We start from the raw sequence: 12,231 nt of genomic DNA, 5'->3' as shown, positions 1-12,231 counted from the left end.
ACTAGCACACACTCTCCTTTAAAGTCCACAACGACTACAACGAGCACACATATAATCCTACGTGTCTCTATGGATTCTCTAGGCGACTTTTCTCATTAAGTTACCTTTTTCGACCAAATTGTCACCCGCGATTTATCAAATCTTCCAAATTCGAGCACTAAGTCTTGCTTCATTCCCGGATCGAAACGAACTTATGCTTAAATCCCCCGGCATACACAAGCTAACACTCCAAAACTCGTACCGAGTTAGTAACTTCCTTAGCGTACTTCTATCACGTACCTCGCTAAAATAAAGTTTGTACCATTAACATGGTCACAAGCGCCTCAATGGAGCCAACAAAAGGTGTATCCTCACGATTGGATAACGCTCGACGTATTACTTGCAAGAAAGCAAGCACACCAAGTGATATAGTATCGTCAAATCGAACTTAAACCCACATCACATACCAACGCACCTATCGATATGGTATCGTCTAATCGAACTTAAACCCATATCTCATGATAACTCACGCCTTGATATGGTATCGTCAAATCGAACTTAAACCCATATTGTAACGACCCGCACTTTTTCGATCATACTATACTTATAAGATTAATATTTACATAAATTAAACCTTGCCAACATGATAAGCAATCCAAATTGTCGAGACTTATATTTCCGAAAAGAGTTTTACACAACGTTTGACCGTCTAGTTTGACCGATGATATCACGAACTATACAATATATGATAATTATACGTTTGTGTATATAAATGTATATATACATATTTAACATGATTAATAAATGTTTTAATATATCATTTTATATTAATAACAACAAGTTATATGTGTATTTTGAAACTACTAACTTAAGTTTTCAAAACGATAACTATACGTAACGTTATTTGACATAAATACTTAAGACATATAATGTTTATACATATATTGTATAAGTAATGTATTTAATCACTTTTAAGAACTTAAATACATAAAATCATATAAGTGTATTCACAAAAGATAGCTATATTTGAATCCTCATTCCATTTTTCACAAAATTTCTATACGTATACCTAGAGTATTTGTACTCGTATCATACCAAGCTTCTATACGTATTTACTATTGGTATATACACATCAAATCACCACCTAACCAGCCCTTATTCATGCCTTATGTATAAGGTAATTACTTTTGAATCATTGCAAGACTAATTACAAAAATACAAACTAGAATTTTGTCATGTTATCCTTAAAGATCACATTTTTAGGAGTATATATGTATCATCATTTTTGATTCATTTTTACTTCAATCTCTTAACTAAAAACACACACTCTTTCTTACTCTCTAAACTCCATAACAATCCAGCAAAGTTCCATAAAGATCTAGCTTCAAAAACCATACTAAAACACCATAAGAAAACCATACAAAAACACTTCAAGAAAACCTTCCAAGAACACCAACTTACTTCCAATCTTTCATCCACTTCCATCACCCTTTTGATTCTAGCTTCTTACTTCTCTTTTACAGCAACTTCATCCAAGGAACTTGAGGTAGAATCTATGTTCATAACCTTATTCGATTCATATATATATAGCTATCTTATTTTGTGGTACAAAAGTTTAACAACAAGAACATAGTTTGAATGTTTTCAAACTTGTTTGCAAACTAAATAGATCCTTCTAACTTAACTTTTAAAATACTTCAAGACCTGTAATATAACTTATGTATATGCTAATTTAACAAGGTAAAACTTGGTTTTTCAAAGTATAAGTATTTTTAGAAAAATGGTCATTAAATGATTTTGTTGTAACAAAAATGTTTAACTTCATATGTTTCACTAATGTTTCACTTATGCCGTATGATTTTGAATACAAACCAAGGTATTTACAGTTCATAGTCTTAAAGAAGAACTCGATCCAAGAAGATGGCAATTTGAATCAACGAAAACGGATTTGTAACGAAGAAACTATGACCGAAACAAAATTGGTTATCCTAGATCATTTCAACTACGGGATCAATTGGAAAAAAAATGATATAAATCACATATTTCTAAGATAACATGATATTTTATATATATGTACTTATAATTCAATTTTATATGGTTCAGGATCACCCGTAAACAACACGAGAAGATTAATCATAAGATCCCATGATTGTACGCAACACGTCATTTGACAACACCGGTACTTTATGTACGCAACACGTCATTTGACAACACCGGTACCATGGGTCAAGATTAATCTCGACCAATACATATACGATGGGGTTTTATTTATTTCGTTGGGGGTTTTGTTTATTGCGGGTATATTAAACATCTAAAAATGAACCATTAAAAATTGAATTACTAACATCGGAATGCTAACTACGGACTAAGGAAATATTCAAAATATTAAAAGTATAACAAGTATATATATATATAACGTTTGTTTTAAAATGAAAACATATTGATATATTATATATGGATAGGTTCGTGATATCAACCGGAAGACCGAGTCAAAATATATATATCATCAAGACAAGAGTGAGTATATAGTCCCACTTTTAAACTCTAAATATTTCGGGATGAGAATACATGTATTTTATGTTTTACATTATGGACACAAGTAACTGAAAAATATATTCTACGTTGAGTTGTACCACTGGCATACTTCCCTGTAGCTTGGTAACTAATATTTACAGCGGTATTGTAAACGCGAATCCTGTTGATAGATCTATCGGGCCTGACAACCCCAATCGGACTGGACGACCAGTATTCAACGGTTGCACAGTACTTCGTTTTGTGACTACACTTGGTACGGTGTAGTAAGATTTCATATTAAAGGGAATATGCGACGTGAAAATGTTAAGTATGGTTACCAAGTGCTCAACCACTTAGAATATTTTTATTGAAATGTTTATATACGAAATCTTGTGGTCTATATATATATATTGCTGCGCACTAAACCTATATCTCACCAACTTTATGTTGACGTTTTTAAACATGTTTATTCTCAGGTGATAATTAAAGCTTCCGCTGCATTATGTTGAATCTAAGCAGGATCATGCGTACTCATATTTGTGTCAAAAATAAAACTGCATATCCGAGGACGTGTGTTGTAAAATATGCTAGAAATCGTGTTGTTATTATCATTTGTAAAGTTTGTAAGTCGAAGATTATCGTTAAACGATAATCATCTTTTTATTGTCTAAAGCTTGTAACAAAAATAATGGTTTGGTTTGTAATGTATAATATATGCAGTTTTCCTTTTTAAAAATGTCGCATATAGAGGTCAATACCTCGCAATGAAATCATACGTTATCTAACACGTTCTTATGGTTAAGGACGGGTTATGACATGTGGTATCAGAGCGTTGGTCTTAGCGAACCAGGTCTGCATTAGTGTGTCTAACCGAGAAGCCGTTAGGATACATTAGTAAGTCTGGACTTTGACCGGGTCTGATTTAAAAAAAAAAAAAAAAAAAAAAAAAAAAAAAAAAAAAACCATTGCTTATCACTGTTGGTTAAAATTTATATGTAAATATTATATAAGTACTAATGGGTTAGTTGTTGTGTGATAGATGTCGAGCTCAAAAATTGTTATCACAATCAACGACTCCGAATCAGAATCTTCAGATGGCGTTCCAGTCATTAACCTGTCCGATGACGAAAATGATATCCTTGGGGAAGACTCACAAATTCCGGATGAACCAACTATAGAGAACCCGGAAAGTGAACCCGAGGAGGAAAGTGAACCCGAGGAGGAAAGTGAACCCGAGGAGGAAAGTGAACCCGAGGAAGAAATACAGGAAATTACAAAAGACGAGTTCGAACTAGGAAAGAAACGAAAGGCTAATGAATTAGAAAATCCAAATCCCGAGTTTAATGAGAATGATGTGGCACCAATTCCACTCAACACTACCACCCCTATCCCCGCTATTCCTATTCGTTCTGTCCCGGCATCCAGTTCTTCAGTCCCACAGCCAAAATATAGGCAGACAGTTAGGATAAGCGTTAAGCAAATCTTTGTGTCTAAACGTCCTAGAAAATAGATCAAACGATGCGCTGCTGTGTCAAACCATGGAACCGAATAATGTTTTGTATAATATTAATAGTGTGGTTTGCTTAATGTTCGATGTAAGATAAGCATATGTAAAATATTGAAGTATGAAATGCAATAATTTTCCATGGTTAAGTATTATTTAGATTGTAGTAATTGATTCTGTACTAAGCTATTAAGTATGAACATTAACGGGTAGGTACTACCCAAGATATAATTATAAAACGCTAATAAGAAGAAAAGGCTTTTATAATAATACCTAGTTCATATTATTAATAAGCTATAATGTACTATAAATACACACTACATCTATAATAATCCATGTGAATAATTATTTTCTTTCATTAGGAAATGGCGCGATTGAATCGAATGACGGAACAAGAACTCGAGGAACTCATCAACCAGCGAGTGAACGACAGAATGTTATGGGTTGAGGCTGCAAGAGCTGCTGCAGTTAATCCAAATCCTCGTGTAGGATGCTCCTACAAGACGTTCCAAGCTTGCAAGCCATCATCATTCAGTGGAACGGAAGGACCTATCGGTTTAACCCGATGGATAGAAAAGATGGAGACGGTGTTCAAAATCAGCGGTTGTGATGAAAAAGACATGACCAAGTTTGCATCGTGCACTTTACAAGATAGTGCACTCACATGGTGGAAGAATTATGTGAAGGCGGTAGGAGGAGATGTAGCTTATGATACTCCATGGGAAGAATTCAAAGCAATGATAATCACCGAGTATTGTCCAAGGAATGAGGTTATTAAGTTAGAAGATGAGTTACGAAGTTTGAAGGTGGTTGGTACTGAAATCACCAACTACAACCAGCGATTCATGGAATTAGTTTTGCTATGTCCTGAATTGGTTCCAACCGAAGAACGGAAGATTGAAATGTACAAAGCTGGTTTGCCCAAAAAGGTCAAGGCAAATGTTACAGCATCGAAACCTAAGACAATTCATGAAGCTATAACCATGGCAAACGAGCTAATGGATCAGGTCATCATGGATAAGAAAGTATCCAATACTGATGTGAAGGTATCAGGTAACAAAAGAAAGTGGAATGGAAATTATGATCGAGGTAACCAACAACAATCTTTTAAGAAACAAGAAAACACGCAAGGTGCGGGTAGTGGTTTAAGCTTTGGTTATAAAGGACAAAATCCTTTATGCAACCGTTGCCACAAACATCACTTTGGTTACTGTAGTGTGTTATGCACCAAGTGTAATCGACAAGGTCATCTTGCGGAAGATTGTAAGGCTCTCGTTACAAATGGCAACAAGACTCCTGCCACCAACGCAAATAGAACTGCTTTGGCTAACATTACTTGTTTTGGGTGTGGAAAACAAGGTCATTATAAGAGCCAGTGCCCGAATCAGAATGGCGGACCTGCACGTGGAAGAGCGTTTGTTATTAATGCTAGAGAGGCACGAGAAGACCCGGAACTTGTTACGGGTACGTTTACCATTAATAACTTATCAGCATCTATTTTATTTGATACTGGCGCCGATAGAAGTTACGTGTGTATAAATTTTTACACTAAATTGAATTGTTCATCATTACCTATAGATGCTAAGTACTTGATTGAGTTAGCTAATGGTAAGCTAATTAAAGCCGATAAAATTTGTCGTGATTGTGAAATAAATCTAGCTGGAGAAACGTTTAAAATCGACTTAATACCCGTAGAATTAGGAGGTTTTGATGTAATAGTCGGCATGGACTGGATGTCCAAAATAGGAGCGGAAGTTGTTTGTGCCAAGAAGGCAATTCGTATTCCTGGTAAGGATAAAATGCCAGTGATGATTTATGGAGAGAAGGGTAATTCAAAGCTAAAACTCATTAGCTGTTTGAAAGCCAAGAAGTGTTTAGAAAAGGGATGTTACGCTATTTTAGCACATGTTAATAAAGTCGAAAAGAAAGAAAAGTGCATCAACGACGTGCCTGTGGCAAGAGATTTTCCTGAAGTTTTTCCGGAAGAATTGCCGGGATTACCTCCATTTAGATCGGTAGAATTTCAAATAGATTTAGTACCAGGAGCTGCACCAGTGGCTCGTGCTCCATATAGACTTGCACCGTCCGAGTTAAAAGAACTTCAAAGTCAGTTAAAAGAATTACTGGACCGTGGATTCATACGACCGAGTACTTCACCGTGGGGAGCTCCAATTTTGTTTGTTAAGAAGAAAGATGGATCTTTTAGGATGTGTATAGACTATCGTGAATTAAATAAGTTAACTATCAAGAATCGGTATCCACTACCGAGAATTGATGACTTATTTGATCAATTGCAAGGATCATGTGTTTATTCGAAAATTGACTTAAGATCGGGCTATCATCAACTACGCGTCAAAGAAGAGGACATTCCGAAAACTGCTTTTCGGACACGTTATGGTCATTACGAATTTTTGGTTATGCCGTTTGGATTGACGAATGCGCCAGCTGTATTCATGGACCTCATGAATCGAGTTTGTAGTCCGTATTTAGATAAGTTTGTTATCGTTTTCATTGATGATATTCTTATCTATTCCAAGAGTGAGCAAGAGCATGAAGAGCATTTAAGGTTGATACTGGAGTTGTTGAGAAAAGAACAACTTTATGCTAAATTTTCTAAGTGTGCTTTCTGGTTGAAAGAAGTACAATTTCTTGGCCACGTTGTTAGTAGCAAAGGAATTCAGGTTGATCCAGCAAAAATTGAAGCCATTGAAAAATGGGAGACTCCTAAGACACCAATGCAGATACGCCAATTTTTGGGTTTAGCCGGTTATTATAGAAGGTTTATTCAAGATTTTTCTCGAATAGCTAAGCCGTTGACAGCATTAACGCAAAAAGGGAAGAAATACGAATGGACCTCGGAGCAGGAGAACGCATTTCAATTATTGAAGAAGAAGTTAACTACGGCGCCTATTTTATCGTTACCTGAAGGGAACGATGATTTTGAAATATATTGTGACGCTTCGCGACAAGGTTTTGGTTGTGTTCTTATGCAACGAAAGAAAGTAATTGCATTTGCATCCCGACAGTTGAAGATTCACGAGCGGAATTATACGACGCATGATCTAGAACTGGGAGCAGTCGTGTTTGCATTGAAGATGTGGAGACATTACTTGTATGGGGTTAAATTCACTGTGTTTACTGATCATAAAAGCCTTCAACATATTTTCGATCAAAAACAGCTGAACATGAGGCAACGTAGGTGGGTTGAGTTAATAAATGACTATGATTGTGAAATTCGTTATCATCCCGGGAAAGCGAACGTGGTGGCCGACGCTCTAAGCAGAAAGGAACGAGAACCAATTCGAGTACGAGCGATGAACATAAAAATTCGCATGAATCTCAACTCACAAATCAAAGAAGTTCAACGAGAAGCACTTACTAAAGAAAATATAGGAAATGAAATAATGAAGAAGTATGAGAAGCAACTCGTTATGCGGGAAGATGGAATTCGATATTTTGCAAATCGTATTTGGGTACCGAAGTTGGGTGGATTAAGGAAGTTGATATTGAACGAGGCACATAAGACAAGATATTCGATACATCCTGGAGTTGGAAAGATGTACCAAGATCTTAAGACGCATTATTGGTGGCCTAATTTAAAAACAGACGTTGCAACATATGTTGGGGAGTGTTTAACTTGTTCCAAGGTTAAAGCAGAACACCAGAAGCCGTCAGGGTTACTTCAACAACCAGAAATTCCAGAATGGAAATGGGACGGTATTACCATGGATTTCATCACGAAGTTACCAAAGACTGCCTGGGGATACGACACCATTTGGGTGATTGTTGATCGTCTCACCAAGTCTGCACATTTCTTGCCTATAAAGGAAACGGATAGAATGGAGAAACTATTACGATTGTATATAAAGGAAGTTGTTTCAAGGCATGGAATACCTATTTCCATTATATCCGATCGTGATAGTAGATTTACCTCAAAATTCTGGCAATCACTACAGGAGGCACTAGGAACTCGGTTGGATATGAGTACCGCATATCATCCACAAACCGATGGACAGAGTGAAAGAACGATTCAGACTCTCGAAGACATGCTCAGGGCATGTGTGATCGATTTTGGAAACGGATGGGATAAATATCTACCGTTAGCAGAATTCTCGTATAATAATAGTTATCATGCGAGCATTGGAGCTGCGCCATTCGAAGCATTGTACGGAAGGAAGTGTAGATCTCCTATCTGTTGGAATGAAGTAGGAGATCGACATTTAACTGGTCCCGAGATCATACACGAAACGACCGAGAAGATAGTACAAATCAAGGAGAGATTGAAAACATCCCGTAGTCGCCAAAAGAGCTACGCCGATGTTCGAAGGAAACCATTAGAGTTTCAGGTTGGGGACATGGTTATGCTAAAGGTGTCACCTTGGAAAGGTGTAATACGTTTCGGCAAAAGGGGTAAACTGAACCCAAGGTACGTAGGCCCGTTCAAGATCATCGAACGCATTGGACCGGTAGCTTATCGACTCGAGTTACCGCAACAACTCGCCGGAGTACATAATACCTTTCACATCTCGAACCTTAAGAAGTGTCTTGCAAAGGAAGACCTTACCATTCCTCTTGAAGAAATCCATGTCGACGAGAAACTACAATTCGTCGAAGAACCAATCGAAATCATGGACCGTGAAGTTAAAAAGCTCAAACAGAGCAATATACCGATTGTTAAGGTTCGTTGGAATGCTAGAAGAGGTCCCGAGTTTACTTGGGAACGAGAGGATCAGATGAAGCAAAAGTATCCACACTTGTTTCTCAATGACGCAAAATAGGTACAATTTTAAAATTTCGGGACGAAATTTATTTAACGGGGAGGTAATGTAACGACCCGCACTTTTTCGATCATACTATACTTATAAGATTAATATTTACATAAATTAAACCTTGCCAACATGATAAGCAATCCAAATTGTCGAGACTTATATTTCCGAAAAGAGTTTTACACAACGTTTGACCGTCTAGTTTGACCGATGATATCACGAACTATACAATATATGATAATTATACGTTTGTGTATATAAATGTATATATACATATTTAACATGATTAATAAATGTTTTAATATCTCATTTTATATTAATAACAACAAGTTATATGTGTATTTTGAAACTACTAACTTAAGTTTTCAAAACGATAACTATACGTAACGTTATTTGACATAAATACTTAAGACATATAATGTTTATACATATATTGTATAAGTAATGTATTTAATCACTTTTAAGAACTTAAATACATAAAATCATATAAGTGTATTCACAAAAGATAGCTATATTTGAATCCTCATTCCATTTTTCACAAAATTTCTATACGTATACCTAGAGTATTTGTACTCGTATCATACCAAGCTTCTATACGTATTTACTATTGGTATATACACATCAAATCACCACCTAACCAGCCCTTATTCATGCCTTATGTATAAGGTAATTACTTTTGAATCATTGCAAGACTAATTACAAAAATACAAACTAGAATTTTGTCATGTTATCCTTAAAGATCACATTTTTAGGAGTATATATGTATCATCATTTTTGATTCATTTTTACTTCAATCTCTTAACTAAAAACACACACTCTTTCTTACTCTCTAAACTCCATAACAATCCAGCAAAGTTCCATAAAGATCTAGCTTCAAAAACCATACTAAAACACCATAAGAAAACCATACAAAAACACTTCAAGAAAACCTTCCAAGAACACCAACTTACTTCCAATCTTTCATCCACTTCCATCACCCTTTTGATTCTAGCTTCTTACTTCTCTTTTACAGCAACTTCATCCAAGGAACTTGAGGTAGAATCTATGTTCATAACCTTATTCGATTCATATATATATAGCTATCTTATTTTGTGGTACAAAAGTTTAACAACAAGAACATAGTTTGAATGTTTTCAAACTTGTTTGCAAACTAAATAGATCCTTCTAACTTAACTTTTAAAATACTTCAAGACCTGTAATATAACTTATGTATATGCTAATTTAACAAGGTAAAACTTGGTTTTTCAAAGTATAAGTATTTTTAGAAAAATGGTCATTAAATGATTTTGTTGTAACAAAAATGTTTAACTTCATATGTTTCACTAATGTTTCACTTATGCCGTATGATTTTGAATACAAACCAAGGTATTTACAGTTCATAGTCTTAAAGAAGAACTCGATCCAAGAAGATGGCAATTTGAATCAACGAAAACGGATTTGTAACGAAGAAACTATGACCGAAACAAAATTGGTTATCCTAGATCATTTCAACTACGGGATCAATTGGAAAAAAATGATATAAATCACATATTTCTAAGATAACATGATATTTTATATATATGTACTTATAATTCAATTTTATATGGTTCAGGATCACCCGTAAACAACACGAGAAGATTAATCATAAGATCCCATGATTGTACGCAACACGTCATTTGACAACACCGGTACTTTATGTACGCAACACGTCATTTGACAACACCGGTACCATGGGTCAAGATTAATCTCGACCAATACATATACGATGGGGTTTTATTTATTTCGTTGGGGGTTTTGTTTATTGCGGGTATATTAAACATCTAAAAATGAACCATTAAAAATTGAATTACTAACATCGGAATGCTAACTACGGACTAAGGAAATATTCAAAATATTAAAAGTATAACAAGTATATATATATATAACGTTTGTTTTAAAATGAAAACATATTGATATATTATATATGGATAGGTTCGTGATATCAACCGGAAGACCGAGTCAAAATATATATATCATCAAGACAAGAGTGAGTATATAGTCCCACTTTTAAACTCTAAATATTTCGGGATGAGAATACATGTATTTTATGTTTTACATTATGGACACAAGTAACTGAAAAATATATTCTACGTTGAGTTGTACCACTGGCATACTTCCCTGTAGCTTGGTAACTAATATTTACAGCGGTATTGTAAACGCGAATCCTGTTGATAGATCTATCGGGCCTGACAACCCCAATCGGACTGGACGACCAGTATTCAACGGTTGCTCAGTACTTCGTTTTGTGACTACACTTGGTACGGTGTAGTAAGATTTCATATTAAAGGGAATATGCGACGTGAAAATGTTAAGTATGGTTACCAAGTGCTCAACCACTTAGAATATTTTTATTGAAATGTTTATATACGAAATCTTGTGGTCTATATATATATATTGCTGCGCACTAAACCTATATCTCACCAACTTTATGTTGACGTTTTTAAACATGTTTATTCTCAGGTGATAATTAAAGCTTCCGCTGCATTATGTTGAATCTAAGCAGGATCATGCGTACTCATATTTGTGTCAAAAATAAAACTGCATATCCGAGGACGTGTGTTGTAAAATATGCTAGAAATCGTGTTGTTATTATCATTTGTAAAGTTTGTAAGTCGAAGATTATCGTTAAACGATAATCATCTTTTTATTGTCTAAAGCTTGTAACAAAAATAATGGTTTGGTTTGTAATGTATAATATATGCAGTTTTCCTTTTTAAAAATGTCGCATATAGAGGTCAATACCTCGCAATGAAATCATACGTTATCTAACACGTTCTTATGGTTAAGGACGGGTTATGACACATATCTCCTTCAACCGATTTTGCAAATGAGGTATCGTCGCATCGAAATTTAACCCTCATTGCACGTACGCTAAGTATGTACACATACTTAGTATAATTCCACTCGACTTGGAATTTTCGCTCACTTAACTCTCGATGAGTTATCAACGCTACTACCTCGAGTAGTAACTTAAATCTAATCAATACATACAATTTCAACCTAAATTGTACTTTTCCATCATCCGACCATTCTAGGTCTCGACACTAATTCCAAATCTATCACAAACTCCGTTCAAAATTTTCACATTAAAATCCCTTTGTGCAGGAGTAACACTCCCCCACTTAGGATCTCGTCCCATAATTACATTGTCAAAATATTATCATCCGGCGATAAATATCATTTCCCGAATTACATGACTATACCTCTCGTCGGTCATAGTCTTCTCCGTTCACCATTTCGTTTCCAACGATGGAAATTAGCACTCACCGCCACCCATTGGCGTCGTCTAAGCAATGACTTAAAACCAACACGATTCATATGTCACAATATTTGCTCCATCCTCGAGCATACGAAAGATTTCGAATTATCTTTCATCACTTCTACGAAGATCTCACTACAATTTATCCAAGCTTTATATTGCAATTTTCCAATTGCTAACGCTTGTCACTC

Source organism: Rutidosis leptorrhynchoides, chromosome 7 (genome assembly GCF_046630445.1).
Source record: "Rutidosis leptorrhynchoides isolate AG116_Rl617_1_P2 chromosome 7, CSIRO_AGI_Rlap_v1, whole genome shotgun sequence".
NCBI classification, from domain to species: Eukaryota; Viridiplantae; Streptophyta; class Magnoliopsida; order Asterales; family Asteraceae; genus Rutidosis; species Rutidosis leptorrhynchoides.
This window is presented reverse-complemented; position numbering follows the sequence as displayed.